This window comes from Microtus oregoni, unplaced genomic scaffold (assembly GCF_018167655.1).
Source record: "Microtus oregoni isolate MIOR12 unplaced genomic scaffold, Mior012 000004F_ref0000308, whole genome shotgun sequence".
NCBI lineage: Eukaryota > Metazoa > Chordata > Mammalia > Rodentia > Cricetidae > Microtus > Microtus oregoni.
The window spans coordinates 7,797,645-7,815,285 of NW_024543063.1; positions in this window are offsets into that span (position 1 = coordinate 7,797,645).

Here is a 17,641-nt window from a genome sequence, read left to right on the forward strand (position 1 = left end):
GACAATGGTACAAGGAGGGGACCAATCAGCACCCATGCGGAGCCCTAGGGAAATCAGCTGACACAGGAAAGGCCTAGAAGACAGGAAAATGACGCTTTTGTTGGGTTTTGCCCACATTCCGCAGGCACACGGCCGGCCTCGATGATTTATTCTCTCAAGCATCTCTACAGCGTATGCCGCGATGTCATGAGTACCGCTGTGAAAGGGCTCATTAATTCTCTGCCCATTTTGCTGCATGGAAGCTGACGGTGATAATTAACCGGGCAACGTGGGGAAATAACCGAGGTCTCTTAGCCCCTGGAGTGGGCAGACTTTCTAATTGTCTCTGGTCCACCAGACATTTCCTTCTCTTTTATCAAGGTAACTCTGTTCCCTTCATTTATCTAAATTCTGGGCTGCAATCGTACCCGCCAGTGTGAGGGCATTTGTGTCTCATCCCAAGCTCTTTGTTCCTTGGGATACGTGCAATGAGGTAGGCTTTTTCTTTTTTTTAAAATTTCGGACAGGGTTAAGGCAGGATGATTGAGAAGGATGAGAAGTGTCCAGTATTTGAAGAGTCAGATAAGGGTACTTGAGATAATGTGGGGCTGAGAGTAGAAATTCTAGAATGTCACCGGTTGACCCACTGTGTAAGCCTTGAAAGAAGAAATGACATTAAACACAAGTGACAACCCACCCTTCTGGGTGACTAAAGGGGCCGGAGGACTGGATCTGGGGTTCCTGAGCTGCACTTCTATGGGCCAAGGACCTCTTCCTTCTGTCTTAGTCTCTTGTGGCTCATGAGGCCAGGCACCAATGTTATAAAAGGGTGGCTAGGCCCCTCCCTGCCCAGCCAGATAGAGAGGTGGTCATGTCCAACGGGCAAAAATGTCTGCATCACAGGACTATGAAAGAAGACAGGCTTCAGGCTATCCGAGGAACAAATGCACTCTGCAAGCCAGGTCCATAGTAGGGGGCATACACCTGGAATCCCAGCACCGGGGAGGTAGAGGCTGCGGAGGAAAGAGCCGTTCATTTACCTGCTTCACCTTCAGTGCAACTGGTTAGTCACATGCTTGCCACGTTCCACACTGGCTGTGGGTGAGTTTGGGTTCCAAGTGCCCCCTCCCCTAAAGGACAAAGTGCTGCTCCTAAACGACCAAGAGTATCTCTAGCACCAGAAAGCTGCTGCCTGCCACTGGGAGAACAGCCTATGGGCAGAAGGGATGCTCTATGTTCTAACTCCCAGCCCTCATTTCCTTTACTTTTCCCTTTCACTTGGAAACTGGGCAGGTTTCTGTGGGGGCTGAAGTAAACCTTTTCCTTCTGTCTTTCTCTCCTGCTCCTCACCAGGCCAAGGATGTGAAAGTGTGCCTAGATGATCCCCCACACACACACGCATGCTCTCTCACACACACACGCATGCTCACGCACACACATACACACACACACATGCTCTATGTGTGTGCAGGAGGGGCACCATGGCAAGAACAGGTGCTCACAGAACTAGCGCTTTGAGATTGATGAACCCGGGAGACTCACACAGATTCATGGGACCCCTGGGGAAGGCATGGGTCCCTTCAAGCACCCAAATAATTAGTTGCATGGTACTAGACAAGCCTCCTTCATCTTGGGGAGGCGACAGCTACCAGTGATCTGTCACTGGAAATCCTGTCCCCATCAGGATCCTAAAGCCACTGATTTTCAGTTAACTTGTTTGCATACAAGTCCAAGATTGGTTTTGTTGGCGATTTATTTCATTTTATCTTCGCCTGCATGCCTGTGGATGCATACCTGGTTTTCACAGAAACCAGAAGAGGGCATCAGTTACCTGGAGCTGGATTACAGACAGTTGTCCACCATTGTGGGGCACTGGGAATAGAGCCTGGATCCTCTAAAAGAACACCCAGAGCTCTTAACCACCAAGCCATCTCTCCAGCTCCACGTCCAGGCTTTTGTCAAGGCCGCCAGTATTTCTTCCTTCAGGATAAGGGTGAGATATGGAGGTTGCATTCAATCCCTTTATTTCTCAGCATGGTTTTCTTTGCAGCTGTGGCTGGTGGCTCCATGGAAGAATGTAACACTGTTAGTCTAGCTTCCTCTCTCTCTCCTTGGGAACTGGGGTCCCCTCTTCTTTCCCTTACCTCCACCATTCTCTTAGAGCCAAAGAGACACTGCTCCAAGTGAGGAGATGGGAGACCAAAGCAGCTGCAATCCTACAGGGAGCAAATGTTCTGGGTCTAGTCTGATGTCACCATGCTTGACAATATGTTTCTTTTCTTTTCTTTTCTTTTCTTTTTTTTTTTTTTTTTTTTTTTTGGTTTTTCGAGACAGGGTTTCTCTGTGGTTTTGGAGCCTCTCCTGGAACTAGCTCTTGTAGACCAGGCTGGCCTCCAACTCACAGAGATCCGCCTGCCTCTGCCTCCCGAGTGCTGGGATTAAAGGCGTGCGCCACCACCAGCGACAATATGTTTCTAAATAAGTTGGTAGACTTATTGGGTAATGCCACTATATCTCACAATAAGAACACATATCCTTAATCTCAGTACTTGGGAGGCAGAAGCAGGTGTATCTCTGTGAGTTCAGGGCCAGCCTGGTGTATAGAGTAAGTTTCAGGACTGCTAGAGTTATTACGCAGAGAAACCCTGTCTTGAAAAACCAAAAAGGAAAAGAAAGAAAGAAAAGAAAAGAAAAAAGAGAGTAAGAGGGAACAAGCAGGAGAAGGCACGTGTGAGGATCTTGTGAAAATAAGGAAGGATTTGTGTATGATAAAGGGTTTCCTAAATCAAGGTGACTGGATTGCTTCCAGAACAAGAAAGATAAAGATCAAAGGCCCAAGTCAGTCACAGACAGTCAGAGTAAGTAATATAAGGCATAATAGAGATGATACATGTATGATGGTTTAAGGTTATCAATATTTCTAAGGTCAAAGTTCTTTCAACCGTCTATTTAAATCAATGGGGTTCCCTTAAGTTATTGATCTTCTGTTAACATTTGCCAGGACTAATTTAAAAAGCAAAGAATATATGTCTAACCAAAGTTAAGTACTTGGGAATCTGAATCTTAACACATAAAGATTTGTTCAGCTTTTACCCAGTTTTCATCTGAATGTTACATAGAAGTTAGAAGTGCCAGAATGGTATAACTGCCCCTCTCTGTGTTAAATAATCATACTCGGTGCCCTATATTTGTTTGGACAGAAGTGTTAAGAGGACCAATATTTTGTCCCTTGCTCTCCAAGATCAACTCTGTCCCAGAGGACTTTGGTGCATCCCTCAAAATGCCCCCCCCCGGCTCTTCAGAGTCACATGTTCTCTTGATCAAAGAGACCACAGGAACCCAGAAGTTAGGCTATATCCAGTGTACATTCTGCAAAGCGGAGTGTGAATGCAAAGGGACACTTCCCTGGGCTTCCAAAGGATAGAACATGGTGGGCCAGACCCTGACTTGTCATGGCAGATGGCACAAATGGTAACAGAAAGATTAAAGGAGCTAGGAGATTCTCGCAATCCTGAGGACCTGTGATGGTTTCAATGAGAACGCCCTTTGCTGGCTCATATAGTTGAATACTTAGTCCCCAGTTGGTGGAACTGTTCGGGAAAGATTAGGAGGTGTGGCCTTGTGGGAAAGGCATGTCACAAGGGGTGGACTTGAAGTGTCAAAGGCTCCATGCCATTTCCAGTGTGCTCTCTGATTGGTGTTTAGCTCAGGATGTGAGGGCTCAGCTGCTGTTCTAGCACCATGTCTGCCTGCCTGTCACCATGTCATAGTGGTGATGGACTCTATTGTCTCTGGAACTATGAGCCTCTAATAATCCCGGATTGTGATGTTGCATCATGGCATTGGAAAAGCAACTAAAACAGGGCCAGGCCCTTAAATGGTTTGGCAGTTTTCAGAGATGGTTCATTTCGACCATGTGAATGTTCTTAAACACCCCACAGGAAAGTGTAACTTAAGAGAACACAATTGATATTTTCTTTAATCTAAGGTATCCCCCTCCCCATGCATTGGACAACCATTTCTCACTCATGATTTTCTCCCCGATAAGGAAAATATTGCCCAAATATGGAGCATCATGGCTTTGGCTTGATTTCAACACAGCACTGCTTATGTAAGACCTATGACAGAGAGAAAGCCAGGCCCACTATTGCTCTAACCTGGAAATCAAAATCAGATTAAACCTCTTTTCTGTCTTTTCCCTCCCTCCAGTCCAACTGAGAGGTACCCTATATTGAGATTCTAGCCACTCCAGCAGCGATGAAAGTGTCAGGAAGCAACCCTGGGCCCAGAGAATGATATACCATAGCTGTGCTTTTGGTTTGGAATGAGTAAGTTTACTAAGTACACAGCAAGCAAAAGTAAAAATAAAAATATGTAGCAAGGAGTAGAGAGAGAATAAAACATCACCATCACATTGATAGTTGCACCATTCTGCAGAAATCTACTGACGAAGCCCTGCTAAAGATGTTAGGCTGGAGTTAGATGGGTCAAGCAGAAGGTCACTCTGTCCTCCCTATGCATGAGCTTCTCACTGGCTGTCTTTACACAGGTGTCTTTATGTCATGGGATAATCAGTAGTGACTTCTGTTGTAACTGGTTCACCTTTCAGCTGTTCTCAAACACACGCTGCTGCCTTTACTTCCAGGATTATTTGTTCTTTTCCTCCCCTTGTTACACAGTCAGGATGAACAGCCTGACCCAGACCAGGAGTGGTGGTTGGGGGATAGGTGGATGCTTTAGAGAAATATGCTTGGATCTGAAGTGGGGGGAGGGCTAAATCCCACCTCCAGAGTTAGCGCAGGACAACTCAATAATGTAATGTCTGCACAAAAGACGTTTGCTCTTCTGTAAAGATCAAAATAGCAAACAGTTGCTTTTCTTCCTCCTGAAAATCAGAGAGAGAGAAGAAATCCAGGGTGCACACTGGACGGAAGACTTGCTCTTGAATCCAGTGATGACCAACTGGTCCCAAAGCACCTGTGCTGCTTACAGCATGCCTGCATTAGTCAAGTCAAGCTGCCATTGCCCATCATGCTGTGCCTTGCAGTGGGAACAGGGGTTGACAAGAGACAGAGGGCAGTGTTACCAGGTTTTAAAGTGTCACACTATGATAACTTCAAATTTTGTAAGGTCATAGACACATGGCAGCCAGCACCTATAATCAAGGAGGATTAAGACAATGGGAATATCTGCCTTTACCAGGGTCTAACTTGAGGTCCCCTCCCTCCCCCAGCGAGATGTGTGGTGATGCATTGATTGAAAGCTTGTACCACAACCAATTAATATGTGTCTGCAAGTGAAAGCAGGCAACCCGAAAAACCTAATGAGTGCAGCCCTCCTATAAAAAGATAATATTATGATTGGTCTTTCCCTCTGGAGGCCACTTTTTAGTCTCCTAGTTTAAATTTAGGACAGGCTTGAGTGCAGAAAATATCAGGTATTTTTTTCTTTCAAGGTTTGTGGGTCAAACAAATTGTGGATGGTTTCTATCTGAAGGATCAACAGAACCATTCCTGGTTTCTCCGTCTCCATCAAGCCGTCCCCTGACAACCCTTTCACATTCCCCATACCGGTGTCCCCAGCTCAAAGGAGGCACACCTTGTCATCTTTTGCATGTGTCACTCTTTAAAACAAACCTCAGGTTCCACCCACACTCCAGAGAGTTACACAAAGTGGTAGGGGCAAGGGAGGCACTGGAAGGTGCAACTGTAGATAGAGACTTCACCAACGTCTTCTAGAAGATGCTATGCAAGTGTCTTCATTCCCTTTTGTTGTTTGATAAGACACCATGACCAAAAACAAATAGAAGAAAGGGTTTATTTTGGTTTATGTAACAGAAGAGGCGTGAAGAACAGCGATAGGGGTGGGATATGGCAGTAGGTAGCTGGAGCAGGAAGCTGGGATATCACATCTACCGCAGAGGAAAAGCTGAGAGAGTCAACTGGAGAAGGGTTGAGGCCCTAAGTCCTCAGAACCTGCCCCTACTGAGGTCCTTCCTCAAGGAGGCTCTACCTTTCTTAAGGTTCCAGGACCTCTGCAAACAGGGACCAAGTGTTCAAATACTTGAGCCTACGGGGTCGTTTCTCATCCAAACCACCGCAGCAAGCGTGGGGGAAGATGAAATGGTATTGACTACTCAGAAATAAAAAAAAAAAAAAAACCTAATAATTCAGAAACTGCTGATGTAGCAGGCGTGCAAGGCTATATATCAGCGTTCCTGAGTTCTTATTCCAGTTGTGTCGTTACTTGTGGGCAAATCTCTGGGCCTCAGTATTGTCGCATGGTGGGATATATAGTTAGAAATCCATGACTAAGTGCACAGCAGAAAGTTCCATGCGGTTGGAGGGCTGAGCTTGGAGGACGCTGTCTGATGACCTACCAATGGCTTGCACTGTGAGGAAGTTCCCACGGAGTCCCTGTTTCCTCCTAGTTTCCTAATCAGCAATTCTTCAAAGGGCAGCCTCAGCAGAAAGGATCTGCGACAGGTCAGAGCGCTAGACATGATGGTTCTCTATTAACGTTTAGCAAGTGCTACCTTCTGCCAGGCATCTCCACCACTCTGGGCTGAGCCCGCCAGCCGTCTGTATGTTGCCACAACTCCACAGCTAAAGTGCTCTGAAATCTCTGCTCTGCCCTGGCTCCTACAGCAACCACCTGGCAGGAATGAAATTACTCTAAGATGACACATGTAACCCCATCCCTTGCTCTGAAATCTCTGCTCTGCCCTGGATCCTTACTGCAACTTCTCTGGGAGGGAATGCAGATACTCTAAGAGGCTACCAGATTCTTGAGACAATGGACTCCCTCAAATCAAAATTTCCCAGGAACCCCATGCTGATGAAAGGGAAAGGCTGGGAGCCCGGGCCTAGCCTGGGGAGTTACTTACCTCCTGTCTCCTAGCAAGGGATTTTATGTAGTTCTGTCTACTTGTCAGACCACCAGTGACGGGTGGGACCACATCTTCCTCAGGACCTGATTCTACTTAAACCTGGCTATCATGTCAGAATGCTGAAGACGAACTTGGAGCATCACTAGGCCTCTTCTTCCCAGCCTGGGCACATTGAATGAATATTTCCTGCTTTTCAACATTACTGTGTCTTTAACCAGCCTGTTGGGGACCGGTGATGAAGCCTACCTTCTTAAGCTTTCCAGGCGCAGGCTCTGACACTAAGAACTCTTGTTCAAAAGGAAATAGGATGGTGGCTGGGTGGGGGTACTCTTAGAGGCTGTGACTCCAAGGGGGCCATTTTTCTCTAACACCTCTGGCAACTCACACATAGTATCCCGAGTCTACTCAGGGCGCTCCTATGCCAGGAAGACAGAAGGGAAGTGAATTAGCTCTGTGGCCCATTCGGAGACATTTGCGAGAAATGCTTATCAACGGAGCCTTTTCTTCCCAGAGTTGCTTTCAGGCTGCTGTCCCTTGTTCGGGAATTGCTTTGTTTCCATTTTATTTGAGACCCAAAGCCATTAAGCCTCACGGTCCCTGCTTTGCGTGGGCATTCAGACGGAGACTGCAGATGGCTGGACAGAAGGGGCCTTGTGCTCTCAGCTGGATTTGCCCCCGAAGCATCCTCTAATGTATAGCATCTTTCACTAACGTTTGCTTTTCAAAGCCGTCTTCCCTGCACAGAGGGTCTTTCTATACAGACGACACGAATCCTGCCTCCACTTTTCTTCACTGTGAGGCTGTTTGTTTCGAGCCTTCCACAGAAACACACCCCTCCATTCTTACTTCAGCAGAGGCAGCACAGGCTATAGACTCTCTGCCAAAATGATTGTCTCCTCTGGGGTCCTCCCTGCTGATCACACTGGCTCTCTCCTTGCCCCTCCCCCCCACCTCATTTAATGTCTTTTCTCTGTAAAGTAAAGAGACTGAGTTAGATCATCTCCAGGTTCCTCTTCTGTTCTCTAAGATGCCAATGCCTGGAGTTGAAATGCAAGAGCTGCCTACCTAGCCGCCAGCTGCCATCACTCCCCACCAACTCTGGTGCTTTCAGTGTTCAGATTCCTGCCGCCCCTTCCCCCTCCCAGACTCACCGAGCAGACTCTGGGGGTGGGGGAGGTGCAGCCTGGAAAGTTTGTCTCCCTAGCAAGTGTGCCAGGTGTTTCAGACACGCAGACCTGGGAACAACTGAATGTAGCAGCTTGCTTCTGCTTGCAGGGGTAAGCTGTCCATTCAGAATGGGGGGAGGCACCTGCTTCCTCTGCTGCCCAAGCAGCCTGGGCTTTGTGTTTGTGGCAGGACACAGGTGTGCGGGATTTGACACAAGGAGAAAACACTGCAGATGGCTTGGAAAATGATGTCTGGCAACTATTGGAGCGGCTCCTCCTCCCCGGAGCTATTATCCAGGGTTTCATCCAATGCAAACCAAGCACAAACTTAGCTTCGTTTGACACTGGCAGTGAACATTATGACAGCCACATACGGTAATGGCCTCTTTCTGAAGACTCCATCCTTCACTCAGTCTCCCTGCAGGATGCCAAAGCCCAGGATTAGTTAGTGTTACTGTCTGGGGACGGGAAGGCAGAATTCCTCTTCATTCACTCGGTCATCACCCGTGAACACACGTGAACACGTCATCAGGATAGGGATGGGCTCTTCTCGCTGTTCTGGGAACTGATGGAGGGAGGACCAGTGCTCATCCTATTGTGGGATATTGAAGGAAGCTGTTCTCTGCTTCTCTATCTCAGTGCTGTTTCAAACTCTAGTCATGAGGTTCTCCTAACTCAGTCCGATTGATGGAGGATGTTCTGGCACTCTTCAATGTAGAGAAAAGACCATCATAAGGGGTTTGCCAGCCACCTGACACTGGGATGAGACAGGGATCAGTGAAGAGCTAGGAGGTGTAGCGAAGGTATGTTCTCTTCTCACAAACTGTGCAGAGGCCCTGGTCTTTATCTTTAGAGAACTCCGCTATTCACACACACGGGGATGCACACAGGACCACCTCAGTGTGGGCTGTGCTGTGTTCTGATACGTGCAGTGTCACTCTGGGGTTTCCTAGGGAACGTCTAGGGGGTGTGTCTCTGAACAGCATCCCCGGTATGCCTTGGGATGAATGCTGCCGGAGCCATGTAGCATGCTTGCTTTGTTTCCCAGCGATGTCTAGCCGCTGGTATGGATTTGTTTTGTTTTTCTGTCCCCATGAGTAATGGTAGGGCATGGTGAGGAACGCACAGAAGGCAATGTAACAGTTTGGGTGAGATAAGCTGATTGACATGCAGAGCTCCTATGAAGCCTCTCCAAAAAGTCCTAGCCTGAGAAAAGAGCCTAGGAGGGATGGTAGCTCCTCCATGAGAACCTTATCTTGCTTCACCTTAGCTGACAAATACAGGCAAGGCACTGCGGAGTCACCAGGAGAGAGGAGCCACCACGGCTTTAATTCAGACCCCCTGGATCTGTGGGTGTCTTCTATAGAAGCCCCCTCCAAGACAGGCTGCACAATGAGGATGTAGGGAGAGCTCAGGAACCCCAAGACCACTGCTAAGCCTTCTGAGCCTTCAGTGGTCTCAAGGCTGAGAAGAGGGCTCAGGGTTGAGACCAGGTGGGGCATGGTGAACTAGCTTTTTCTCAAAAGATTAGGCTAGGAAGGCCATTTCATCACGGGGCTGGAGGTCTAATTCCACCCCCGTCATAGTGGCAAAGGAAGCTCATATATAAATTTATAATTTTAGCCAGAGAGGACAAAGGGAGCTTGGAGAATCTGGGGGAAAGGTGGAACACTAGCTGAGCTAGAGAGATACAGAGAGAGAGGCGGGTGGGGACAGAGAGAACATATTTCCTATTGGCCTTTACTTTATCAGCGTTTGGGGCCAAAGGTGTCTCATCTTTTTCCCCAGTATCACCTATATGTTGAGAGCACTGATGAGGAGGAGGGGAAAGAGAATGTTCTGGTTGCAATCTTTGCTCCTGCTCTCTGGAGGGCCAGGGATGAGGCAGGAGCATGGCTGTACTTCTTACCCTGAGAAGAGGAGCATAAAGGAGGAGTTTTGGGGAGACCTCTCATGCCTATGAGCAGCTCCTCACAGTTCTGACTTTACGCCTGTTTCCCCAAAGGACCCATGGCTGCTCTTAATTGTTCTGAAGAGAGAATTCCAGTCAGCCAGCACGTCCTTCCTGCACTGCTGAGCCTCTTTTCTGGCCAGGTAGAAGGATGCCTTCTTGTAGGTTCTCAGGGACCCTGCAGGAGAGTCCACACAATGTGACCCCAGCACACAAGAGTGTAAGGTGTATAGGACAATTCTGCACAGTTCAAAAGGACACAACCTGCCACTGTGGTATAAAACATCATTTCCCTACGTCCTCCTAAAATAAATCAGTACCGAGTGCCTTTTCCCCCTGCAGCCTCTGTTTTCTGCCTTCTGTCACTGAAACTATCGCGTTTCTGGGAGCCTCGAGGCTGGGTGCTCCCACCTCTCACTTCCCCAAACATCTAGAAGACCAGGGTACACAAGAAAGGCCCCGGGTTGGCGCCACATCCACCAAATCTTGCTCACAAAGCTTCCGCTTAGTTACTTAATAGGCCGCTGCTTCTAGCCTGCGTAGATCCCGTGGCCGGGGAATAACTGTACGCTTGGATCCTGTTTCAGCCTGGGAACAGTTCCTGGCCTCTCTGCTGGGAGACCCCGTTCTTTGGCTTAAGTGAAGGTAAATGTTTCCTGCCCTGTCAACAGTAAAGTTTCATGCTGATTGAGGAGTCTCTTGCTATATTCCATTGTAGGAAGGCAGAAGACAAGGTTATAATGCCAGTAAATTCTACTAACAAACATCAACCATATTTGGTCATGGATTAGCGCATAAGGGGAAATCCTAATACTAAGACCCTTCCTGAGGGCTTCCCTGCTTTGTCAGGCTTTCTCCTTTGGAATGGGGCCTTCATACACAACCTTGGTTGGTTGGTTTAGGAAAGCCTGGTCATGTGAATTTTCCCCTAGGAATGTTTTAAAAGGGACATGTGAGAAAGAGCTGTTTGCTCTTTGGTGTTGGAAGCAGGCGGCATGACCCTCGGGCTGTCTCCAGGAAGTTCTGCTGAGTCATGAGAGTGGCTAGAGAAATGGGGCAGACACAGGGAGCACAGTGACAGTCAGGTGGAGGGCAGCGCTCCCGGACAGCCTGTTGCCTGCTTGCGGTCGCTGCTGTGTTTGCTAGCGGGTCTTGTTTCCTTGGTTCCTGAAAGCATCTGTGCAGGCTGTCCGCGATGACGGGAATGACAATCTCCATTTCAGTGACACTGGCCAGTTCCTGAGAGAACGGGCTATAGCACAGCTAAGAAAAACCCAGAGACAGATATCGGGGCTTCAAGCTGAAAGATCAGAGAAGCAAAGCAGCCAAGCCAACAGAGGTCTCTTCTAAGAAATCTTTAGACTGAAGAAAAAGAGCGAGTTCCGATCTCATCCTACCTAATATTCCCCTCTAGTGCTGGTATTAAAGGCGTCCACTACCACTGCCTGGCCTCTATGGCTAACTGGTGTGGCTGCTGGGATTAAAGGTGTGCGCTACCACTGCCTGGCCTGTATGGCTGACTAGTGTGGCTAGCTTTGCACTCTGACCTTCACCCCAAGCTTTATTTATTAAAACACAAATATCACTATATTTCCCCCTTTTTGTCTAAAATAAAAAGAAGACTATAACTAATATAAAGCAATAAATACATCAACAATGCCTAGTTCCTTTGCATTTGACACATACAGAAAAAATACTCCATTATCTGTCTTATCTTGGTGAGTCCAAAGTTTTGCACCTAACTTACTTTCTGTCATATCTTGCATTACCATGCAAAAGTATCTTTTGATATCTCTCAACCTTATATACTTTACACTTCTTAGTAAATTTCTTTTCTGAGTCTCATAAACAAGAAAAGCTATAACAAACTATCTAGTTTTCAGCTTCCTCAGAGACCTGAGAAGGAAATAATATTACCTGAGTAAGCAGGAAGTGCAAGCAGCGACTTCCAAAAAAGGTGAGAAATGACAGAAACAGCTGGCTGCCTGGACAGTCACTCAAAGGTCCTCTGCAGCACTGGGGCATCCATCTGCAGACTAAAGGCCTAGAATATTCAACAGACTTTTCTATGAAGCAGGATTTTTGAAGGACTGTCTGTCTTGTCTTGACAAGATTTGGCAGTCACTCTTTTTTGTGTCCTGCTTGTCCAATTAGGACAGCATATTGTCACGAGTCGAGGCAAGGGCATTTTCTTCCCCAGTGGCTTACTTTTGCCACAAAGAAAGCAAACTCGATGTAGAGTTTCTTTAATGCCCATTGTCTTCTCTGAAGTAGATTGGTGCTGCCAGAAGCAGACATGTCTCATTGTCATAAAAAAAATGAACCTATATTATTAAAACATCTTAAATGCCATATTCTGTGATCTCTGAAGTACTTGAAGATGAACTATCTATCTAAAATAAATCTCTGTTTCAACTTGAAAACATGCCTAATGTTGACTACAAGTTCGATTGTAATCGGTGACAAATTACAAACCTGCATTTCCTTATTATACTAAACAGTTGGTAATAATAACTTTTAAGAACTAGTTATTTGTGAGCTGGAGAGATGGCTCAGCGGTTAAGAGCACTGACTGCTCTTCCAGAGGTCCTGAGTTCAATTCCCAGCAACCACATGGTGGCTCACAACCATCTGTAATGAGATCTGGCACCCTCTGGCCTGCAGGCATACATGGAGGCAGACTTTCTATACATAATAAATAAATAAAATCTTTAAAAAAAAAAGAACTAGATATTTGCATTACGTTGTTAAATGATCAGTATAGATATAATACCTTAAGCAAGATTAAAAATGTTTGTATAGCGTGTTTTGACAAAATTTAATCTTAAACCTGTATCAATATACAGAATTTGTATACACTATACAAAAGTCTAATTCAATGTAAAAAATTTAAAACTAGTAGTTGTTTCTCAAAAGTGATTCAATAATCTACCTTTTTATCTTATTGTACCTATATCTTCCCTTTTTTCTTTTCAGAGAGGATTCAATAATCTACCCTTTTATTCTATTATATCTGTATCCCCCTTTTTTCTTTTTAAAACAAGAACTCTGAATCCAATCTCCTTTGTTCAACTTCCCTCCTGACTGTAACCAATAACAATTATAATCAAGCTCCCTAAACAATGACAAATATTCATAACCCAATGAAGGACCAAAACCCACCCACCACACCTCTTAGGAATGTGGGTGTCGTACTCTTAAATTTACTTCCTGCTGTCTGGGCCCATGACAGCATCTTTAGGGGATCCTGAAAAGAAAAATTTGTGTTAATTGTCAACTCCTGGGAGTCGTAACTTTATCATTTCTTGTCCAGTCTCTGTGGAATGGGAAACTGCAGGGCTTGTCTCAAGTCCTGTCTACAGTAGTCTGTGAAGCTGGAACATCTCAGCTAGCCACCTCGAAATTATTCTGAACAGTTTGCAGTCCAAAGCTGATCTTTAGGTGATGTTTTCAGCTTTGTGGTGTTATCATAGTCCTGGAGGAATCGTTGTTGTGGGGCCCCATCCTCCTTTTAGAGACTTCAAAGATCAGTTAGGCATGCTCATGGTTCACTGCAGAAAACTGATTGATAGAATCTCAAACCCAAAATCATAAACAGGAAGGTAGATGAAACCTTTTTATAGAATTAGTTAGTACTCTATATGACTATTTATATCATAACAGAAAGTTTAAAAAATATATATATTAATCTTATAAATTTTAAGATAATACTTATACCTTAAGAAAAGCTGTTAAAGAGTCAATATAAAGCCAGCAGATAATGAGATGAGTGGTAATAAAATAGCCGTTAAGTATTTGTTCTGTTTCTGTCCCATATCAGTGGCTTTTCAAACATGAGACAGAGATTTTTTATTTTGTTTCAGTAAGCATGCTTGGGTTTAGAGGAGAGAGCCACACTCCAGCTCCAAAGCCAGCTTTAACCTTTAATTAGACTGGGACTACAAAAAGACCATTTGCATCACATGTCAGTAGAGAATAGCAGAAACAAACATTTGGGGAGATTTATGAAATTTTATCCTATTGGAAATGTGATGTACCAATCACTCTTTTTGGGGGATTTTTTTTTGGATGATTTGTCCTTTTCTTTCAGATGTCTTATCTGTCCAGTGGTCTTTGGATTTCTTAGCTGGATGCCTTTCTTCTCCTGGAAAGACAGAAACAAAACCCTTCCCCAAGCCTAATTTTGAGGAGATTCTCTTTTGGCAAGTTATATCTGACCAAATAAAAAGCATTTGTTAGTTTGATAGGTTATTTTTGATTAAACGACCATGCTGTTTATGAACAATCATCTCTTTTAATTAAGAGGAGTCTCTTGTTCAAATTGGAATCTTTATCGATTTTGATAGTATCCATAGCTTTTTTTTCTCTCCTGTGGAAACAAAAGCAAAACCCCTTCCCCAATGTAGCATATGACCAGGTTTTCTGTCTGAGATCAGCTCATCTTTAAAGTAGACTGACTGATTTAATCCCATGTTTTTTTCTACTATTCAATGTTTCTCCATGTCTGTTGTTCCTTTCTCATTAGCATTTAGAAAATTCACAGTTAATGAATCATTTGTAGTCTATTTCTGGGGGTCCTTATCATCCCTTTCTGTTTATTTAACATATCTTTTAGAGTTCAATGTGATCTTTTTATAACTGCCTGACCTATAGGTATATCTGTAATATGCTTTATAGTATAATAAGCAACAACTGTTTCATTTTCTTAGAGACATATGCTGGAGTATTGTGTGTCTTTATTTGTGCAGGTATACCTCTGATGGCCATAACTTCTAGCAAATGTGTAATTAGCAAATTAGCCTTTTCTGAACTCAAAGCAGTTGCCCATTGAAAACCTAAATAGTATTAAAGGTGTGGTATTCATATTCTGGTTTTCCAAATTCTACAAAATGGAACACATCCATCTGCCAGATTTTATTCCTTTGAGCACACTTTGGGTTACTTCCTGCAGGTAATGGTGTTAGGTTGTGTAAAGAACAAGTAGGCCATTTCCTTATAATTTCCTTGGTTTGTTGCCATGTAACAGAAAAGCCTTTTTAAATTTTTTTTATTTTTTTTAATTTATTTATTTATTAAAGATTTCTGTCTCTTCCCCGCCACCGCCTCCCATTTCCCTCCCCCTCCCCCAATTAAGTCCCCCCCCCAGCCCGAAAAGCAATCAGGGTTCCCTGTCCTGTGGGAAGTCCAAGGAACCCCCACCTCCATCCAGGTCTAGTAAGTTGAGCATCCAAACTGCCTAGGCTCCCACAAAGCCAGTTCGTGCAGTAGGATCAGAAACCCATTGCCATTGTTCTTGAGTTCTCAGTAGTCCTCATTGTCCACTATGTTCAGAGAGTCCGGTTTTATCCCAGGCTTTTCCAGACCCAGGCCAGCTGGTCTTGGTGAGTTCCCAGTAGAACATCCCCATTGTCTAAGTGTGTGGGTGCACCCCTCATGGTCCTGAGTTCCTTGCTCGTGCTCTCTCTCCTTCTGCTCCTGATTTGGACCTTGAGAATTCAGTCCTGTGCTCCAATGTGGGTCTCTGTCTCTGTCTCAAGCCTTTTTTTAAAACCTTTGTTATTGACAAGACTTTTTAAATGAAATTCTAAGGCCTTCAGCACATTTCCAATCAATAATTGATCCATTTCTGAATTCTCTTGTGCCTTGTGCTAGAGGACCTGGCAGACCTGTATGGGATTGGATGTGTGTTATGTATATAGGGTGATTCTTATTCCTGATTGTATCTTGTAACTGAATAAATAATAAAATCAATTCTGTTTCATCCGGTATAAATTCAGTGGTTTCAGTATGCAAAACAATTTTTTTTCTGCATATTGCGAATTGGTAACTATGTTGAGAAGTTTCTTAAAATCCCTTAGTACCATGAAAATAACACATAATTCTGACCTTTGGACAGAATCATAAGGGCTTTGATCCACTTTACTTAAATTTTCTGATATGTAACCTGAACTTCCTGATTTATTGGCATCATTATGGAATGTAGGGGCTCCAGTTATTGGTGTTTCCCAAGCAATGTGAGGAAGGACTCATTTCTCTTGATAAGTTGTATTCTCTTGCTTTCGGGATATTTGTTCTTAATCTCTCTCAAAAAAAATCACTAAAGTATTTATATTTGAATCTGTTAATAAGATGTCATCTATGTAATGGTAAACTATAGATTCAGGAAATTGCTTACATACCATTTCCAATGGTTGTCATACAAAATATTGGTACAGGGTGGGGCTATTTAACATTCCCTGTGGGATAATCTTCCATTGATATCTCTTAGTAGGCTGAGAATTATTATAAGTAGGCACTGTGATGGCAATTTTTTCTCTTTTTCCTGTAATTGTATAGTAAAGAAACAATCTTTTAAATTAATAACTATAAGAGGCCATCCTTTAGGTAATAGAGAAGGCAAAGGAATGCCAGACTGTACAGAGTCTACTGGCTGAATCACCTCATTAACAGCTCTTAGATCTGTTACCATTCTCCATTTTCCAGATTTCTTTTTAATAACAAATACAGGAGAATTCCAAGGACTGGTTGATTCTTCAATATGCTGAGCATTTAATTGCTCCTGTACCAGCTGTTCTAAAGCCTGCAGTTTCCCTATTGTTAAAAGCCATTGCACAACCTATACAGTTCTGTCTGTCAACCATTATAAAGGCAGGTATATTGGTGCCTTTGGAAGATCAGCAGCTGTTGCACCCTGTTCTTGTACAACCTGAATGGCCAGTGACTGTTCTTTATAATACCTTCTAATATTTTTTTCAGAAGCATACATTAATTTATGGTTTGTTTCTAAGATTGGGGGAATGTTAATCTGAGTATTCCATTGCTGTTACAGATCACATTCCCACAAATTCATTGCTATGTTAGCAACATATGGCTTTAATTTTTCACTCCGTCCTTCTAGCCCTATACAATCAGCCCATCTTGTGCTCCAAGTGTAGTGACCAGGCAGGAACTAATGTTTCTGATAAGAGTACCACAATACTATCAGGAGTACTGGTCTACCAAGTTTTCACACGTGCCAAAAACTACTGTTTAGGTATACTCAGATGGAGGCTGGGAGGAGGACCGGGTGACTGTCATAAAGTTGAAATGGTACAGACTGCATTATCTCTGAAGCCTTTGTTTATTTGTTAGTTTTGTTTACTTTTTCATTGTTATTTTTATTTATGTATATGGGTGCTTGGCCTGCATGTATTTCTGTGTATGCCTGCTGTCTGTGAAGGCCAGAGAGGGTGTCAGATGCCCTGGAACTGGAGTTACAGAAGGCTGTGAACTGATATGTAGGTGCTAGGAATTGAACCCAGGTCCTCTGTAAGAGCACCCATCTCTAACCTCAGATCTTAAAAAGGACACTTTTTCGGTGAGTTTGTGGCTCAGAGGCCTGGAACTGAGCAAGCCTGTGTACTTGTGTCTCTTGTCTGATGGGGCTGTTGGCCACAGCTGGTCTATATGGCTTTGCATGACTGAGGGCAGCATCTGACTCCATGCAGTCCATGCAGAAAACTAAAGTGTTTGCACCATGGTGGCTGACGGCAACTTGGGGTCTTTTGTTTAAGAGCCTTCTAAGTGAAAAGAGTTGGACGTCCCCTTCTGATCATGATTCAGCATGTGACAAATGAAAGCTTAGAATCTACAGAAGTCACCTCCACCTGCTTACAA